Source organism: Periplaneta americana, chromosome 7 (genome assembly GCF_040183065.1).
Source record: "Periplaneta americana isolate PAMFEO1 chromosome 7, P.americana_PAMFEO1_priV1, whole genome shotgun sequence".
Classification (NCBI taxonomy): domain Eukaryota; kingdom Metazoa; phylum Arthropoda; class Insecta; order Blattodea; family Blattidae; genus Periplaneta; species Periplaneta americana.
Window position 1 is genome coordinate 68,371,138 of NC_091123.1, and position 18,184 is coordinate 68,389,321.

The window sequence follows — 18,184 nt, forward strand, 5'->3', positions numbered from 1 at the left end:
GTATCTGTGCAACAAAACATTTTTCTAAGACTGTACATCTATTTTCAGGCAGTACATCTCACTTGACGATATGTGTCAGAGAAAGAATAAACGTTTGTATGCATCTGAAGTCTGATTAGTGTAATATGCAATGGAGCGGGAAAGGAACTGGCCACGCTAACCCATTATCTCCTGGCCTAGTTGCTCATAAGTGGTGTCTTGTTGGTATCGCTTCTGATATTCAGACCTGTCTTCAGACAGTTGGCTCAACAGCAATCAGTTACACAATCACAAGCCATCTACAGTACAACACACGCTACGAATCTACGATCGAGCACATAGACGTCGCTAGTTGCGAGAAGCGTAGACCACTTAGTTCATCGGAGATGATTCAGAGCGCACCACAGGCGGTGGTCTACATTACTGTCTCCAACGAGGAGATTAACCGTGAAGGGAATGTGCTTACTATTGCGTCATCTATTGGAGCGAAGAAGATATATAATATTACCGTTATAACGTCAGTTTAAAAAACATACGCTCCCCTGCATATGTTATTTCCTGTATGGAGGGATTAAAAGACCAGGAGATTAACCGTGATCTAATTTTGTAACTAGGGTAGTATATAAATATGTGTGTAATCAGTGTTATCGTTTGTGCTTTGAGAGTTAGCCAATGGAGATGCGTGTACCCACGTGTGTGATCTTATGACATCTTATGACATCAACATTCATTCACAGCATTACCCCGCTGCGTCTCATTCCCCTGAGATTTTCTCCTGGTTGGAGTACAGTACACTTCTTGTACAGACCGATTATTTAGTCCTGACAGCCCGACGATGCGAAAGAGGGGAAGTAATAGGAGTAGTGGGGAGAGCTTCGGAGTAGAGATAAGAGCGAACGATCAGTAAAGGAATGCAGTATAGCTTAACTGTACTAGAAACATACCGCTCTACCCCACGCATGACACCCGATCGCTCTGAAGGCAAGCGACTGACTAATCCAAACACCCCTTGGCGTAACTAAATGGACTCGCCTGACCCAGGTGCAGATTGCCGGCGACTGTCAGGACTAAATAATCGTACTGTAATAATTGATGATGATGATGATGATGTTAATGATGATGATGATGTTAATGATGATGATGATGATGATGATGACGGAGAAGAAGAAGAAGAAGAAGAAGAAGAAGAAGAAGAAGAAGAAGAATTGTTGGAATTTCATAGGGGAACCGAAGTATACAAAGAAAACCCCTGTGTTACCTGCACCACGGGCTTGCCCAACACAAGTCATAGATTCAGGGTAGATCGGGATTTGTGCATGGCTTCTTGACTTAAAAGTCCAGCGCGCTAGGACTGAGCGACTATGACTCTACATTAAAATAGTGGATTCGAATTCAGGATCGTCACCTTCAAGCCCTTTAACCGTTGTGCATCGCAGGCAGTAGGAATTACTTTCATATAATAATGCCGTTGAGTCTGGTTTCCGAAAAGGAAACGCGTCTTAAGAGAGAGAGATCCGCCTGTCACACCGATTCCGCGACAGCAGTGACAGCAGACACCAGAGAGCAAGTCAGTGGAGGGGGAGGAAGTCACCTCTTAAGAGACAGAACGGAGGATAGAATGTTATATCAAACTCAGTGGCATCGCTAAAAAAAACTGTACAGTACACTGTTGTGTAAATATGAGCAGACTGAATGTTTTTAAAAAGTTAAATATATGACTAACATTTAACATAAGAAAAATTATTACTACGACATTTTCCAGTTATGAAAACAGATGTGGCTTGTAGAGCCAGAATTTATAGGCAGAATGCATGTTGCATATAATATTCTGAAACATAAAAAGTTATACTCTTTGCCAATTGTACTGAAACCTCTGTTAGGTGGCCGTCATAAATTGTTCTGAAAAACAACAAAATCCTTTGAATTAAAAGGCACCTTGTCAGGTTCTTGGATCACTCTACCGCAGAAAAAAAGTTAAAATACGTTTTTAATATTTCAATATTTGTTTGTAATACAAATCCACGCATAAGAAATAAATAAATTAATTAATTAATTAATTAAGCCTATTAGCCCTACTATATAATACTGTATACTGAATTTATTAACATAGTGTTACATTACTCTGTAATTTGCCAATTATAGCTACATTTTACATTTTTGGCTATGATATCTATACTTAACTCTTTTTAATTTATTTTTATTTGGTATTTTTCATTTATATCTATATCTGTATCTTTTATTTAGGTAGTATATATTTGTTTTTTTTTTCATTTTTAATTTTTAATTTGTAATTACACTTGTATCTTGCATTTGTTTCTGTTTTATCTCTTTTTTCATGTTATATCCAATTCTATGTTTTTTTTAACAAATCTGTACTGTCTATTGTAATTGGGCTTTGCCCTATTATAGACATAAATAAATAAACAAATAAATAAATAAATAATTGACTACTAAATGTTAAATAATTTCTAAAAAGAGTTTTAGACTAATTTTTAGATAACTGTTCCTAAAAGTAGATCTTTAAAAGTTAGGCAAGCGTGTTAAAAATGGACTATTAAATACCAAAGCATGTGAAAAATACTTTTGTGCGAGATCGTGCGTATTTGCTTGGTTTCCGCACAAAACCAATCCGCGGAAAGTATAAAATTCCACATTCAGTATTCCCAACCTAACACACATAACAATTTCCCTCTTCTTACCGCTTAAGTGACATATTGATTTTACTGCTTTAGGCTTTTAACATATTATTTTTAGAGACGTTCAGTATAGTAGTCTAATAATTATAAATTGGAAACTTACCACTGCAATTTCAATTTCATCTAAATTGCACTGTTAATTATTGTTTTTAAATATTTGCAAAAATTAAGTAAACTCTACAACTCCACTAAATGAAATGAAAAATAAATCATTACATAACCTTACCGTTTGTTTTAAGTTCGCATTTATAGACTGGGGGGGGGGAGACAGACGTATATCACGACCTGCTGGAGTATAGTAAACACAGAAAACATTTTAAAGCAACAATGTTGAAGATAGATACTTTTGTTTTGCAAATTTGGCGTCATTGAACAGAAACCAAGATGGAGATTTCACTGCAACTAATTAGAAATTCCTCTTTCAGGTATGAAATAAACGATCTTCGCACAAAATAATGTACGATACACGAGCGGTATGTTTTCTTTCAATTCTCGGAAATTTAAAAAACTCAACTACGTTTCGCTTTTTCAAACTTTTCCTCGAACATGAAAACTTCAACATACCGCTCTTGTAACGCATATTACTATTATATAACACTAGTGCGAAAGGTAGCCTACTTTTAACACTGACTTTCAATTGCTTCTGCCGATTGTCAATTGTTTCCCACCAGATGTCCCATGGCAATAATCGCAACCGATCAATAGAGCGGTTTAAACAATACCAAGCCTACTTTAAAAATGACGGGCTTTTTTCTTTAAAAAGTACAAAAATTTAATAAATTGATTCAAAAGCTATTATATCGATAGCTATAACTTTTTACTACTGGTAATTTGAATTTAAGGGAATTAAATCAAGGTTTCAAATATCATCTGAATAAGTGGGAAGAATCTTTTCATTGTACTTACTTAGGCCTACCTTCAAAATTGTATATTTTTACCACTCCACAAACCTGTTATGATTTTCTATCATATTGATTCCTTAAATTTTATTTTGCTAGTAACAATTCCAATGTTACTCTCCCTGCAGCTTCTTTCACTTTTTCCAGTTCACTTTCAGAATTTAGTTTCGAAAGAGAGTTGAGACTCCAGTCACGGGACTAATGTTCTATAAATTTTTTCTGTCAACTGACATTCAATGTTACTCGTGTCGATCGTTACTGTGAAAGGCAGTTCATAAATTTTCCGCCACTCATTAGTTCTAGCAATTTGAAGTATACTTCCACATCTAACAATATTCATACTATTAATTATGTTTAGCCCAGACTATCTTAGGCCTACGGGTATAAGTAGAACAAGGATTTCCTCTAACACATATTCTATTCCTATAGTTGATGTAGCTAAGAGAAAAACAAAAATACCGGCGAACCACACTAAAAAGTTCCTTATTCCGAACTTTTAAATTACATACTTTCACATATTCTTACGTATTAGTATCAGTATTTATTGCTATAATATCATAATATAAATATATATTACGGACGTAGCACACTCACGTTTGAGCAAGCTCGTGTTCGGGGCAATTCCTATAAATAACTATTTTGTACTAAATGGAACATGGCAAAGATTCTATAGAATTACAAAACCAATACAATTATTAAACCAATACAATTATTACAAAACAGGGATAATTACGAAGATAAAAATAGAGAATTAAGTCAAGAACGGAATATAAGTTGGAATGAATAAGTAGTATATTGAAATTAAGAAAAATAAATAAGAGAAAAGACATGAATAATAAACAATTTGCTTAATTTTTTCTTAAATTTATTACAATCAAAATTATTTAGGTAAGGATTTATTATCAGAATGGAGTTGTATAACCTTGGCCCGTAACTCTGGCTGTGATTTAGTCCATTGTTTGTCTAATATTTAGGTTCAGCTAAAGGACATATCAAATTTCTTCTGGTAGAATAAACATACTGTTCATTTTCATATTTCCGATCATTTTTGTGATAATATTTTAATAATGTATATTTATACATTTGTTCAATTTCGAAATTAAAATCGAAATAAATCAAATCTGTTGGAAAATCAATTTACTTGTTTAAGCAAATTTTAATTAACCGCTTTTGAAGCAATATGAGCGGAGAAAGTGTAAATTTATTGCTTCACCCCATCCGATTATATCATACTGGATGACAGATTGAACTAAACCTAAATAAACTAATCGCATAATATTTCTTTGAGGTGTAAGAGCGAATAATTACAAACTTATAAATTTGTTTGCGAAGTCTCTTACATAAAGAAGAAATATATTTATCCCACCTTAAATGCTGATCAATAATAATTCCTAATTACTTCACTTAAGTAGATTCCTTCAGATTAGGGCATTCGAAATCATAAATAAAATTGAACAACCAGCATTATGAATTATTACAATTTGGCTACATATTCATGTACATATTTTCTATTTAATATGACGTAAAAACCGGGCTCTACTTATAACGATGTACGCAACAGCAAATATACTACTTGATACTGTGTATAAATTACAGTCATAGCTAATTGATACCATAATTTTAACACCAATAATCTTTTCCTAGTCTTACTTCTTTTTCTTCTTCTTCTTCTTCTTGCTCTGTTTCATTCTAAATCCAGACGCCTACTTATTTCGGTTTTAAAATACTGATTCTATCTGCTTACGTTTCTACTGTTCCCTTTGTCTTGCCTGTTTATAACTCAGCAGTAATTATATTATAATTATGGGATTCTTGTTCTTTCCTTATTTTAATATGAGCGCAATTTTATTAGTAAGGAATTTTTAATTTTATAATTTAAGTAATAATTTTAATTGTTGGTTTTCCTGTTTATTGGGTGTACTACAGAGTGTTTCCGGGCTAGTGTTACAAACTTTCAGGGATGATGGGGAAGAGCACATGTATCAATTTGAAATAAGGAACCCTGGTCCGGAAATGACTGAGCCGAAAGTTATAAGCAAAAATAGTTGTGTGGATATGAAATAATTTTATTCCTCTGTACACCTTATTTATGTGTATTTATCTATATCCTACATCTTACACGTATTGTATTCACCTGACGTTGTTTATGTTGTCTATTTACAGTATTTCATTCAGTGCGCTGTATGAGGGGTGGGGACAGGAAACTACACTAAAGCAATGCAGATAGCGTAATTTGTAACGGACATGGTCGGTCCTGGTATGCACGTCTGTAGACAGCAGTGTATGTGTACAAGTTGCAGTGTCCAGGTGATCAGTCCTAGTGAAATGGAGGAGTACACGAGAGCGGAATATGCAGACCTGATTTTCGAATACGGATGAGCCAATGGGAACAGTAGACAAGCTCACAGATTGTATCGGTTCAAGTACCCACGTAGGAGACTTCCGGCCCATACCGTATTTCCACGACTGTCCCAAAAGTTAAGGGAAGGAGGGCACGTGGTGCAAAATCACAATTCCATTTCCACACAACTATTTTTGCTTATAACTTTCGACTCAGTCATTTGCGAACCAGGGTTCCTTATCTCAAATTGATACATGTGCCCTTCCCTATCATCCCTGAAATTTTGTAACACCAGCCCGGAAGCACTCTGTATAAGTACAGTAGTAACATGAGCTGCTGTCAGGAAGTCAAAAGGAAGATAGCAATAGCCAAGGATGTTTTAATAGAAAAAAAGACTTCTGGAAAAAGAACTAAGGAAGAGAGTAGCGAAGTGCTCTGTGTGAAGTGTGGCATTGTATGGGGCAGAAACATGGACATTACGATGAAGTGAAAGAAACGACTAGAAGCATTTAAAATGTGGCTATGGAGAAGAATGGCGCGTGTGAAATAAACAGAATAAGAAATAAAGCTGTGTTAGAAAGAGTGGGTGAAGAAAGAATGATGCTGAAACTTATCAGGCAGAGCAAAAGAAATTGGCTGGGTCACTGGCTGAGAAGAAATTGTCTACTGAAGGGTGCACTGGAAGAAATAAAGAACGGGAGAAAAATTCAGGGCAGAAGAAAATATTAGATGATAGACGACATTACGGAATATGGATCGTATGCGGAGACTAAGAGAAATACAGAAAAGCGAGGAGGTTGGAGAATTCCGGTTTGAAGTGAAAATTATGAATGAATGAATGAATGAATGAATGAATGAATGAATGAATGAACGGTCTTTATTTCTCAATTTTGTTAATTAATAGAAAAATAAGCAGCATAGTTGATCATTGTCAATTTTAAGGTGTTTTCACAAAATTTATATAAAAAAAGTAAAGTAAATCGGCTATGATATACGTACAATGGACAAAATGAAACTTCAACGCCACTTGGATGACGCAGTAGTATTGAATTCTTACCCTCCGTAAAGTACATTCTGTTTTTCTAAGCTATAGTGAGGGTCACATAAGAACAGTTCCTAAACAGCAAATATTGTCGTCTTGTCAGTGTTGCCAACTGTTACCAGATATCACACGATCCTTCATACTTACCGTACTTTATGTTGGAAGGTTATTCTAAATAATTCAATAATTTGTAACATATTTTCGTAGGCAAACTATAAAAGAAAGGGATCAACATGTCAAGTATTCTGTCTGGCAATACGAAATTCATTTGTCTGACTAAACCATTGACTCACGAGACCTAACCTAAAAATGTATTTTTTCTGACCACATGAAATTGTTAGTACTAACTCCGAAAACTTACCTGACTATAGTCTTGAATTGTAATCACAACGCAACACATAAAATTGCTATTATGTATTAATATTAATACTGATATTAATTAATTAGTACCGGTATGTTCAAATTTCATTAGTTTCCAGTAACAGGCTCAGAAATCTAGTACAATTTCAATTTCATGGAACTCCAGTACCGACAAATATCATCGATATTTGTCTCGCTGCCAACATACCAGTTACAAAATCACTACCATTTGTAGTATTTGTCAGTATCGAAATTCGAAACGAAGTTGGCAAAAAAAATTCAACCTACAAACTAGAAAATCACCACAATCCACCAGCATATGTAGTAATGGGGGGAAAAATGGTAAGGTTTCACCCTTAGGATATGAAGTAAGCTGACCCGGACTATACACATCTGCCGTCGTGCCGATCCCATATTACAGGAGTCCCATCATATACCTATTTAATATCAGAATTAAAAAGGCTACAGTAGGACTTGATAAATTCGGACACGCAGATAAAACTAGACTGACAGATAAAAATAAATGTGACGTCCTCGAAGGGGGAAGCAGGCCCTCAGGATCTAGTGAGGTAATCCCTGATAAATCAGCAAGCACTCCATCACGTGCGTGTATCATCATTCCGAAAGTCACTGGATCTTCGTGAGAGGTTCTAAAGAACGCCTGGATCAATACTGCCCCATTCCTGGCACGGACACGCAACCTGAATCTGTGCCAAGTAGGGGGGTGTGCACCCCAAACCCGTAATAATGGACGTCATCTCTGAAAAGAAGATTTGGGTCAGCGGGTAGAATCAGATATACAGCGAATAGGACCTTGTGTAATTGTGTTACTCACCGGAGTCGAGAAACGACATAGCTACGTAACAAGGAATTGAAGCACAACTCGAGAAATACTGGAAATTTGTTTCTGTGATGTACAGACTTAGAAACTTAGGACCCGAAAAAAAAACAGTTAACTATGACAACGATAATATAGACAGAGAATTCACAGATCGTTAGTCAGCGAGTGGACGAGTGGGGGTTGGAAGGACAGGCACTGTAGCATGACAACAAAAACAACACTTAGATTGTACACTCCAGCAAAATAGTATTATGTTGGCGATTTTGATTTATCTTATTTTTAAAACAAATTACAAAGAATGGTGGAATATTTTATAAAGGCTACAATGTATACACTATATAAAACATGGGGTGAAGAACATACCTGATACACAATGTATAGCATAAAATATGCACATTATAGCCGATCTCTATTAACACTAGTTTATTTTCATTTCTCTTTTTTTTAGTTTATGTTTCCAGCGTTACAATGAACCACAACAGTCATTCTAAGTGTGTCAAATATCAGTTTTCTCCTCTTTTCTGTAAAACAAAATTCCGCTCAACATCACACGACGTGATTGGAGCAAAACACAAATACGGTATATTATTGATATTTATGTGAGATATTTTAGATGCACTTTTATCAAAAAGCATGTCTCTTATTCCACTTAAATGTAAATAGCCACTGTTTTGTGAAAGAATTTTATTTAGTTTCCGTTTTACTGGTTCGGTGAGTGATGTTTTTGGTGTCTTGTTGATATTTTTTGCCACTTCATTGAGCAGAGTCGTGAGATTCATCTACAGATATCCATATTTTGTTGTCTGCTAAGATTTGCCTTATTTTGCGCAATGTAATTTCATAGCATATTTTTAAATAGCTATTCCTTAAAGTAGCATCAGACGGGAGTTTTCTAGAAGTACATTTCTCCATGAAAGCTTTGAAGTAGGCACTGTTTACTTTATTGAAAGGGATATTAGCAGCATCATTTTAAAGAGATCAAGAAAAAATTGTGATTATTTGAAAGTGGTGCAGAAACTAATGGTAACTCCTCTTTTGAATATTGTGAAAGAAGTTTAAGATTTTATGCATGTTTATTGCTGTTACAATGATCCCTTATGAATCGACGTTTATCCCCTCGTATCTCAGCATCACATGTGTTGATGTGCCCATTTAACTGAGTGACGCGGAACTCTAATCAGCAGGCCTGTCCAACAAGCGCAAGAGTAGCTGTGCCGCTATCAGCCAAGTGGTCCTCCGTTATGACACAAGTGGTAACGTATCTAAGCATGAATCTAGAAGACCAAGATTCGAAACCCGGCAAGAAAGTAAAGATTTGTTTCTCTTCTATAGGGACTTATGTGTTATTTGTCTTATGTTATTTAATAAGCCAGTGGTTTCCTATTGGTGGTCCACAGACCCCGGAGGTCCCCATATGTAATCCAGGGAATTCGTGAACTATTCAGAAGGAAATATTTCCTGTAGGTGAAATTACATTTTTTATCTTTTAGTTATGATCTTATGAAAAAGTCTTCGGTAGCCATAAAAAGGTCATTCTTATTTAAGTCAAATTGTAAATTGTGTTTTATTTAACAACGCTCGCAACTGCCGAGGTTGTATCAGCGTTTCTGGTGTGCCGGAATTTTGTCCCGCAGGAGTTATTTTATATGCCAGTGAATCTACTGACTTTAGCCTGTCCGATTTTAAGTACATTTAAATGCCATCGACCTGGGCCGGAATCGAACTCGCAACCTCGAGCACAGGAGGCCAGCACTCTACCGCCTGCGCCATCGAGGCCGACATGTTTTTTCCCCAAATATTTAACACCCTCTTATTCGGTAACTATTGCGATTAGGATCGCACCAATATATTACACATTTTTGTTACATACAACATGAGCTAATCGCTCTGAAAATCTGCATGGTTATTTCACTTTCACCCTGTACAAATACCTTCGAATATGTAACAAGTCAATAAAAGGGAACACTGTTAATTTTAATTTGGGGTAGCATTCAAGTATCAGAACTTACTCTAAGTGAGTCACCTCATTTATCGTATCCCACACCACTGAAATTGTTATTCAGTATTAGAAATGATTACCATGCACTCTATTTCCTAACTGCGCACCATACAGACGTGGTACAGAAATAAATTAACTGAAGATAAAATTTGGGGAAGGCGTAACAAATTAAAACGAACATTTTAGCGTGCATAACGACACTAATTGCTAAGAAAAAGTTCTTAGTTAAATATAAAAATTATTGAAGTAATTAGTAAATTCTGTTGGTATTGTTTTTAAGCATGTTTTAACCTCACTTTCAATGTTTGCGTGGATTACCAGAAGGGTGGGCTTGGATAAGCCTGGCTTGGCTTTTCAAGGATCAGACCCGTAACTAATCCATGAATTTAGGTTTACACTGGCACATTGTTCGTCCTATACCAGGTGTTCCAGCTTAACAGGGACAAAATGCTAAAGATGGTACAGGAATACAACATGAGTATTTTGAGATATGAACCAATGGTCGGAGATCTCATGTTAATACTTCACAAACTCTTGAAGTCTCAAGTGAATAATGTAATATAGGATGTGAAATATTTCTTTAAACTGCTTCATTTTCAAAATATTTTACAATTCATAGCAACTATTCGAAGTGACGGTCACCGACCTCGACACATGCAGTGTAAAGTCTCAAGAAATTCTGCCGCACTCTCTCAAATATATCCCCGGTGTCTGTTTTATGACGAGACAGGCAGCTAGGATTCTGGCAACCAATTCCTAGTCAGTTTCCACTGGAGTTTCGTAAATTACGAGTTTTACGTGCTTCCAAAGAAAAAATTCATGAATGTTAGGTCTGGTGATAGCGGTGGCTTAGGGATGGAACCTCCTCGTCCAATTCAACGTTGAGAGAAAGTGATATCCAGGTAACGGCGGTAGTCAACATCGCAGTAAGCAGAATCCACTGTAGTGTAATGTTCCATTTCATACCACAATTCAAAATAAGGACAAAAACATGAATGTAAATATTATGCTGTGTTACTGTGGAAATATAATAGGCTATTGTGTGTTATTTTGAAACCAAGTGCCGCCAAACGTCTATTCAAACTCTGACTCGAAAGGTATGCTAGCAGTAGGGTGACCAGACGTCCTCTTTTGTCCGGACATGTCCTCCTTTTTAGGCCTTTGTCCGAGGTCCGAGCTGATATTTAAAAATCAAGAAATGTCCTCCTTTTCGTAAATTGTATGTATGCCTGATATTTTGAAATTATATGATTTAAAGCCTTTTTCAAGTAATTTGCCTGTAGGTGGCAGCATTACCGAATGAATATACTCTTTATCAACTTTCGTTACTTCCTTTGCTCTTCCTTGTTATGGTCGTAGCTAGTAGCTAGTAAATCGAAAGATCGAGGTGCGAATGTAAGTCTAAATAAATAGTTTCTGTCTTTAACAATTATAGTTCCCTTGACTTTCATATGTAGCTAACTGTAAAATCAGTACTATTAAGTTTTATTATAATTATTTTGTAATGAAATAGATATCAACATACTTTTAAATATGATATAAGCCTAAATCTGTACTGTAAATATTTTGTAATGAAATAGATATTGACGTAAATTAAAGTATAATATAGGTCTAAGCCTAAATGTAAGTACCTACATAGTTTGTCCATTTGTTTCGAACAATGTCCTCCTTTTTGAAGCTTTGTGTCCTCTTTTTTATCGATGTGAATCTGGTCAACCTAGTTAGCAGGCTTGCATACCTTTCGAGCGCTACCACAAATTAAGTAATACCTGTAGATAGCATCTTCAGCTGTTGATTCCCTATCTCAATATTACTCATATTGGACCCTTCTCCCCTATCATCTGTATCATTTTGATCATGTTAATCTGAAACACCTGGTTTAGGTATGCTGCGATTGTTCAAGTTCGACAGGTGGCTTGGCAGTATTAGTGTATCCGATGCTGACAGGTGAGTCATTTTGCCTCAGCCCTGACAGAACCAGGTCCCATTCCTAGACGAGTATCAGATAAGCCTCGGACTTGGGAGTCCCAGGTCCTTTCTATATAAGCAATGAAAACCTGTTAACTATTGCATATTGTAGATGAATTGATGGGTAAGTGGAATATATTGGATTGTAAGGGGAAAACTGGAGTACCCCGAGATAAATTTTGCAACGTTTGCTTTATCCACTAATGTCATTACCACCTGACTTGGGATTGAACCCGAGTCGCTTAGGTAAACGGTGCCAGAAAGTAATAACTCATCTAAACCCCTGCTAATGCCACTTCTGACAGGAAGTAAAAAGATACGTAAAAATGTATAAATTCACAAGTCAAGGTCAACATCGCCCTTCTAGTTACAAGTAACTTAAGTATTTTGTGCATTAACATTAATATGCGGACCTTGATATTTGGAGTTCAGATTAGCCATGGGAACCACTACACTGTGCAACGTCTCGGTTTCTGATGTCTATGCAGAAGGTCTCGTAAGACTGTAGGTGCCTCTGCCAGAGAAATAAGACGAAAAAGTAGAAACCGTGAAGATACAATGACCCAATAGTTTGCAGTAAATGTGAGAATGGATAGGGGACAGATTTCCGAAAAAAAAAGTGATAGGGGATTCAAAGAATCCCTGTAATTGCGTGAAAAGTTTATTCTCTCGGTTGGATGTTATTCTGATATTTAGATTTTTAAAAACATTGTGAATGTGACTGCGAGTAAAACAAATGTAATGTAATTCATGTGTTGTAAGTGTTATTAATTATTATTTGTCTTTATTTCTACATTAAATATATTCCATATACTATACAGATTGAGAGTGATATAGCCTAAATTTAATGCAGTTCATACGTAGTATGTAGGGTCTACTATTAATGATTGTTTTTTCTTATTTCTATATTAAATGTATAGTTATGCTATATACCATATACCAGCGGTCGGCATTTCATGCGGCAAGCCGCATCTTACGTCACACTCATGCAGGGGCAGTTCATTAATGCATCCCTCCACACGCACTCACTCCACATAGGACAGGCAGAGTACATACTGTACGTAACTGGCGATCAGTGTGTCTGTTTCCAAACCATTAAACGTAAAGAGTGCAGCAAAACGGATATTTGTAGAAGAATAGGAAGAGAAATTCTTTTGTTGTGCACAGGAAGAAAATGTAACATGTTTGTTATGTTCTAAACTACTTAACCACCGTAAAGAGACATTATACAAAACTCCATTGTCACGTGTACTTTGCCGTAGTATTAATAGGTTACTGATTAATGGAAAAGCTTGTCGCGTATCATTTTTTGATATTACAAAATTTTGAAACTTTATTTGGTATTCCCAAGAAACTAGTTCGATTAATTAAAATGTGTCCCAGTGAAACTTACAGCAGAGTTCGTATAGGCCAGTTTCTGTCTGATGCTTTTCCAATTCACTGCGGGTTAAAGCAAGGAGATGCACTATCACCTTTACTTTTTAACTTTGCTCTAGAATATGCCATTAGGAAAGTTTAGGATAACAGAATATGCCAGTTTAGAATTGAACTGGTTACATCAGCTTTTTGTCTATGCGGATGACGTGAATGTGTTAGGAGAAAATTCACAAACGATTTGGGAAAACACGGGAATTTTACTTGAAGCAAGTAAAACGATAAATTTGGAAGTAAATCCCGAAAAGACAAAGTATACGATTACGTATCGTGACCGGAATATTGTACGAAATGGAAATATATAAATTGGAGATTTATCCTTCGAAGAGGTTGAAAAATTCAAATATCTTGGAGCAACAATAACAAATATAAATGACACTCGGAGGAAATTAAACGCAGAATAATTAATATGGTAAATGCCTGTTATTATTCGGTTGAGAAGCTTTTGTCATCTAGTCTGCTGTCACAAAATCTGAAAGTTAGAATTTATAAAACAGTTATATTACCAGTTGTTCTGTATGGTTGTGAAACTTGGACTCTCACTTTGAGAGAGGAACAGAGATTAAGGGTGTTTGAGAATAAGGTTCTTAGGAAAATATTTGGGGCTAAGAGGGATGAAGTTACAGGAGAATGGAGAAAGTTACACAACGCAGAACTGCACGCATTGTATTCTTCACCTGACATAATTAGGAACATTAAATCCAGACGTTTGAGATGGGCAGGACATGTAGCACGTATGGGCGAATCCAGAAATGCATATAGAGTGTTAGTTGGAAGGCCGAAGGGAAAAAGACCTTTGGGGAGGCCGAGACGTAGATAATATTAAAATGGACTTGAGGGAGGTGGGATATGATGGTAGGGACTGATTAATATTGCACAGGATACGGACCGATGGCGGGCTTATGTGAGGGCGGCAATGAACCTCCGGGTTCCTTGAAAGCCATTGTAATAAAGAAGCCTAAATAAAGGAAAAATTCTCAGGTTTAAAAATCTCCCGAAAATTCACTACAATTAAAAATATCCACTCCTTAGGCCAGTTTGTGCTAGGTTTATTTCAATCTTCGGCTCAGTGTGTGTGTGTGTGTGTGTGTGTGTGCAATTTCTTTCAAAATGAAACAAGTTAAATGTAAAGTGCGCTTCCGATTGACGGACCAACATTCATTTGAGCAATTACAAATTGCAATTATTACGGCGAATCAGATTTCACTTCACTAATTAAAACATCGGGATAGGCTGATGAGTAATTTCAAATCTATCAGAAGGATGCTGAGACATCACATAGATCGGTTGCTTATTTCCACTATAGGGCGAGGTTCAATCATCTCCTCCCCCAGTCTACTGTTTTCTGTCAGGTAAAACGTCAAATTCGGTATATTTTTGGATTTGGGATATTAGTCAATTCAGGTATTGAACTACAGAATGTGAAATTACAACAGAAAAGCGGGACTATATTCTACAAACACAGACCGTCTGAAATTTCTAGGACGGCCGCTAAGGAATACCTTCTGCAGCCAAAATATTGTTACAATAGAAAGCAATACATAAAATTGACTGGAACTCGTGCCTCCTGACTGAACATGAAGACGTCCCACGCCTTGCAAACCTCAGTCCTTCGTGACGGAGTTTCATGGCTTACAATACAGATTCTTCCGTTACGTCCGCGGTCTTACGTAACGAATGCATCGACCGTTTTCGTAACCCATTGTGTGTGTAGCTTAGAAGTGGAGCAGATGCCGCCGCTTCTCTATTACGTCTGGTACTCCCGCACGTCGATAGAGGCGAAAACTCGAGTCTCGGCTCCGGAACTTTCACTACCGCTTTCACCGTCACCCCGATACTTCCGCCTCGACTGGGTATAGCACCAGAGCGAAAGTGGAACAGTGGGTCAACTCCACATGAGACGGCGCGCAAATACAACCCAAAACTTACTAACCCTGACATCAGATAACCAGAATACGATCGACTCGTTAATAAGCTATTATTTTACTAAGAGGTTATTAGCATTGGTGAATTTTGAAATGAGTGAATAATTTATACATTTTGCTAGAGCTCTCTAATTCAGAAAGTGTTGTTAGCTATCTTCTTGATGTCTGAATGATGCATGGAATTTCGTACAATTTAAAATACACATATCTTAAGAATCTATTTTGAATAATTTCAACTGCTTATTTTTTATGTTTTAGAACAGTGTTCTAAATAACCGATGCTTATTAGGCCTATAATTTATTTATGACAAAACTGTACTATAAAAGAATGGATTAATAAACAATTTTGTCCACACCTGTGGAGTAACGGTCAGCGAGTCTGGCCGCGAAACCAGATGGCCCGGGTTCGAATCCCGGTCGGGACAAGTTACCTGGTTGAGGTTTTTTCCGGGGTTTTCCCTCAACCCAATTTGAGCAAATGCTGGGTAACTTTCGGTGCTGGACCCCGGACTCATTTCATCGGCATTATCACCTTCATTGCATTCAGACGCTAAATAACCTAGATGTCGATACAGCGTCGTAAAATAACCCAATAAAAAAATAAACAATTTTAAGATCCTTATGACGAATATCTACTTGGAAGATTTGGTGAAGAACTGTTTTCAGAACATGGGAGGGGTAAAAGTAGGAGGAAGAAGAATAAGTGCGGTCCACACATGTGGAGTAACGATTAGAGTGTCTGGTCGCGAAACCAGGTGGCCCGGGTTCGATTACCGGCCTGTGCAAGTTACCTGGTTCAGGTTTTTTCCGTGGTTTTCCCTCAATCCAATATGAGCAAATGCTGGTTAACTTTCGGTGCTGGACCCCGGACTCATTTCACCGGCATTATCACCTTAATCTCATTCAGACGCTAAATAACCTAAGATGTTGATAAAGCGTCGTAAAATAACCTTCTAGAATAAAAAATAAAATAAAAAAGAATAATTGCGTAAGATTTGCTGATGAAAAGGCGTTGTTAGCAGAAGAGCAGACAATACTAAAGGATTTGCTACTGGAGCTAAATGACAGCTACGAGCAATATGAGATGAAGATAAATGCAAGAAAAATAAAGAAATTAAACTTGCGAATTCTAAATGAGGCAGTAGAGCAGCGGTGACCAAAACTCGAACTGCAGTGATTAGCCTACATGCGACAGACAGCGTATGAAGTAAGGAGACTGAGGAAAGGTACTTGGCATGAAAACTACAACCAGTGGTGGTTCCTGTACTACATCTTGATCAATCCCGCGAATAAAAATCTCAAGCTTTGCTGTATCAGTAATGTCACTGCTGTCATCAAGAGCCAGTGAATAATATACGATTTTTCTTGCTTCTTTTTTTAACCTTCCTCTTGAATATAATTTTCTAAATTCTTCTCTCGATACTTGGTCGAGAAATTCGTAGTTTTTCAAAATTAAAAACTTCTTACGGACAAGTTATTTAAGCTATTTTAATCATTACTCTTTTGAGAAATTCTGTTATATTAAAAGGCTTTAGAGCACGAGATATTTTGAACTCCATTAGATAGCTGGCTTCCTTACATTTATTTATCTCATCTTTCTCTTCCTGGCTATGATTTAAGACGTGTCAATTCCTGGCGTTTAACAGTTCGTTGGCACATAATATTGAATCAGTTTTTCTAGAACATTATTATTAAATGAATAACTAATAAATAGTTACCCTCATTTAAAGATTAAGAAGATTAAAATTGAGATAAAACCTAATAATTTTATTCTTCTAGGAAGAAGATCTAAAAATATCAATATTCATGGACGGCAAGAAGAATTATAGAAACAAATACTTAGTGGTTAGTAACAATAATAATAATAGTAATAATAATAATAATAATAATAATAATAATAATAATAATAATAATAATAATAATACATTATTCAGTGTGCCAATGTTTCTATATAGGCCTACTCCTAATTGAACCATTGAGCACAGTAAACATATTACATTTTTTCCGACAGAACAACAAAAAAGTTCTTCTCGTTCTTTACGAAACCACCTCTTACTGCTTGTAGAGACAGAGTTTGTAGAGAGACATGATACCGCCACTGCTTGCCTTCAGTACGTGAATGAAACACACAGAAATGTACAGGAAACTCCTCGTACCAGTTTAAATGTCTGTGATTACACGATGTAATCACGACACCCTCTTTGGTCACCGCTGCAGTAGAGCAAAAGGACAGCTTCAAATACTTGGGGTGTACTATAAGCAGTAACATGAGCTGCAGCCAGGAAGTCAAAAGGAGGATAGCAATGGCAAAGAAAGCTTTTCATAGAAAAAGGAGCATCTTCTGCGGACCTCTGGAAAAAGAACTAAGGAAGAGACTAGTGAAGTGCTGTGTGGATGTGCCATTGGATGGAGCAGAAACATGGACATTACGACGATGTGAAGAGAAGAGAATAGAAGCATTTCAAATGTGTAGGCCTATATGGAGAAGAATGGAGCGTGTGAAGTGGATAGACAGAATAAGAAATGAAGTTATGTTGGAAAGAGTGGGTGAAGAAAGAATGATGCTGAAATTGATCAGGAAGAGAAAAAGGAATTGGTAGGGTTACTGGCTGAGAAGAAATCGCCTACTGAAGGATGCACTGGAAGAAATGGTGAACGGGAGAAGAGTTCGGGGCAGAAGAAGATATCAGATCATAGGCG